Here is a 3,579-nt window from a genome sequence, read left to right as displayed (position 1 = left end):
GCAGCAGGAAGTCTTCTTCATTCCCGAGTCTGAAACATTAGCCATTTTGGAGTAGTCGTGTCCTACGTTAGTATTATTGTTGGTAGCTGGTTTTTGCTGTCTTTGGAGAATCTTTTCCTATATTGAGAAAACATTTGTGCCATCAAAAAGGTTTACCTCTACGTTTCTAAGTACCTCAAAAATTGTGAAGTGTTTAGCTAAAAGTTGTCCTTAGTAATACAGCAAGCTGGCTTAACAGTTTGAAAAAGATTGTCTGCTCAAGCCGCCATCTTGGTCCCCCTCAGTAGCAAAAATTACTTTGTGAACACGATGAATGATAAAACTAAAGTGGTAAAAACGGGGCGCTAGAATTAAGGCAGTGATTGAAAACGGGCAACGTTAAATAAATCGAAAGTGGTAAAAGTGGAGGAGCTAAAATCAAGGCAGTGAATGAAAACAGGCAATGTTACATTTGATAATCTTAATATTTATAACATTAATATTTACCATGCTATCATTTTATTGACCACCAAATTAACAGATTCTATTTTCACAGAGGCGACATTAATCACATGTTAGTTTTTATGGCACTCAATTTTACCGTTTTCAGTATTTCACACCTTCAATTCATTTCAAGTTCATTTTTGTTACTTTGATCCCTCATACAAGTGAAGTTAGACACTGTAAAACATACAGTAATATATAAATGTTTAAAATCAGGTTGGGTCCAGATTGGACAGCACGTGGGTCTGGTTCTGGACCCTGGTCCACTAATCCGTGACCTCTGTTGTATCATGTCCTTATATAAAGTCAAATCTAGTGGCCACTGCAACACATGAGCCGCTACCAGGCGTTGATGCAGTCTAGCATCTTCCTACCATACCATGAAGGGAGTCCTCTGAATATTCTAGTCGCATCAGAATTAAAATTTCACCTGCACATAATCATAACGTCTATATACGGACACCAAATGCAACTTTTGTCACTACATACATATGCGAACGGTGTCGGTACTGTGGGGTCTGTATCACACTCAGGCGAAGTTAATGTCATGACATCACATTGTAACAGTCAGTTTTTACTTCCTAGAGGCGTTTGTATAGAACCACAAGCGGGCGACTCCTCCCCTTCTCTTTTTCTGTCTCTTCTTCTGTTTTTTAGAGAGAGCTGGATAAGTTGTGGTGCGGTGCTAATGCACGAGTTCTCTGTCCTGTATGGGGAGCTTTGATAAAGAGACCGTGTGGAACCTCCTCGGTGTGTTGTGCCAAATTCTTTGGATTAAGGAGGTGGACAAAAGGTTACTGGCTCTCTCCAACCTCGCACCGCATCATTACAACATGTAGGTTACTAAAGCTGCATTGAACTTAACTGGTTCACTTGGGAAGAAAGTAAAAAGTTACTTGAACTACAACCCAAAAGTTATTTTGGGTTGTAGTCCCCCCCCCAGCTGATGATGGCAGAAAAGATCACACTCACCACAACAGACTTAAAGAAGATATGCAGAATCTTGCTGCAAACACCCAAGGACCTAAGCTTCCTCAAGAAGTACAGTCTGGAAGTCTAAGGTGTACAGAGTGAAAAGGAATGGTGAGAGTACAGTCCCCTGTGGTACTCCTGTGCTGCTGGCTACCTGGTTAGACACACAATCCGTCAATTTCACAAACTGTGGTCTGTTTGTTACATAGACTTTGATCCAAGAGATTGTTGAGGCCTCCACCTGAGTCTTCTAGAGTTTATGACTAAGAACATCAGGTTGAATTGTATTAAATGCACTAAATCAAAGTACATGATCCTCACAGTACTGCTGGCTTCATCCAGATGACAGTGGGTTTGTTGAAGCAGATGTATGATGGCATCTTCAACTCAAACTCCACAGCTATATGCAAACTGAAGGGGGTCCTGATAGTTTGTCTTCTCTCCATGTGGCTGGCACAGTGCGTCCCAGTCTGTAGCCTCAAAGTAACCTTGCAGATCTTCTTCAGCTTCCTGTTAACATCTTCTCATAGTCCTCTTTATTACAGGTTGCTTCTGATCAAGAGGCTTATATTTCAAGCAGAGAAAAACAAGATTGTGATCTGATTTGCCTAGAGGAGGTCTTGCTTTAGAAATGTATGAGTCCTTGACATTTGCATAAAACAAATCCAGTGTTTTGTTCTCTCTGGTAGAGCAGCTGACAAACTGTTGAAACGTTGGAAGTGTAGCAGAGAGTGAGGCATGGTTAAAATCACCAGATATTACCACAAATACATTGAGATGTTGTCTGTAGCTTAACAACAACTGAACTTATGACATCACATGCAGTGTCGGCAACAGCTAAAGGTGGGATGTAAACTGTTGCCAAAAACACTGGTGAACTTTCTGGTTAAATAATATGTACAAAAACTTACTGTTAACAGTTTAAAATTTGGGCTGCAGAGATAGGCTCCCAAATAAGCTACAATATAAGGACGTTTTCTTCTTTGGTGAACGAAAAGACTTGACCAAGTCTCATTCCTTTATTTTAATGCTTTTATTTTATTTGGAAACATTTATATTCATAAATGTAAATGGTCGAATTCAAAACTCAATATATTTCATTTCAAGGCTGAATTGAAAACCTACCTTGGAACCCTGGAAGATTCAACAAATCTGAAAGCCATGAAAACCCTTACTATCTTTATGCCTTACGGTGATTTTTCTTGAAAATGAATATGTACCCCTCATGCTCTTTGTTTCTCTTCTTCTTTAATATGTTTCTTGTGTTTTTTCTTCTGTTCATTTCTTTACTATGTAATTTTCCCGTTTCAGATTGTTCTCAATTCACTGTTATATTGTACCTGTAGTTTAATAAAAAAAGGCTCATTTGCGCATGAGCAAACAGAATTACTTCTGTATCGCTGTTGAATTCGCTTTAATCTTTTAAACAGTAATATTTATGTCCTTAATTATGACTGTGTGCTATACTATATCCTGTAAATAGTTTTAATATAACATATGTAGTACACATTTTGTTATTAAAATATAGATCTATCAAGCGAACATATTTATGAAATTAATTATTTGCTATTAAAAGGACCCACTTTCCTAGACAATGCTATAATTTACTTAATAACAATTGTCATTATTCTGTTCGAAAAATATATTTTAGTACAAATATGTTGATGAGACTTAATGATTGAACTGTAAAGTATTTACAGTTCAATCATCACGCCCTCTGGTGGATATCCGTTTTATTTTTACCTAATCTACATCTTTTTTTTTTTTTACTTTCCATTTTCCAGAAAAAATGCGGGTTACGAAAGACTGCAAACGGATCCATTCTGTGATCAGCACTATTGTAGAGTAAAGTACAGTACAGAGAGAATCAATTGTTTAAAAAAAAAATGTTTCATTTCGCTCTGTGTAACGCAATTATTGCGCATTATCAGAGCAGTCAAAATGGTCTATCGAAAAGCGTTGGTACCATTTTGTCTTTTTTTTTGTTTTTGTTTTTCCTTTTAAATCATGTACTATTTATACAGTGACAATGAAATAAAAAAGAAACATATCACCCAGAAAAAATATAAGAAAAACAAGCCCAACCGGAAGTAATTTTGTTTGCGCATGCACACATGAGCTGAC

Source organism: Girardinichthys multiradiatus, chromosome 19 (genome assembly GCF_021462225.1).
Source record: "Girardinichthys multiradiatus isolate DD_20200921_A chromosome 19, DD_fGirMul_XY1, whole genome shotgun sequence".
Taxonomy (NCBI): domain Eukaryota; kingdom Metazoa; phylum Chordata; class Actinopteri; order Cyprinodontiformes; family Goodeidae; genus Girardinichthys; species Girardinichthys multiradiatus.
Note: the sequence above shows the minus strand (reverse complement) of the source record.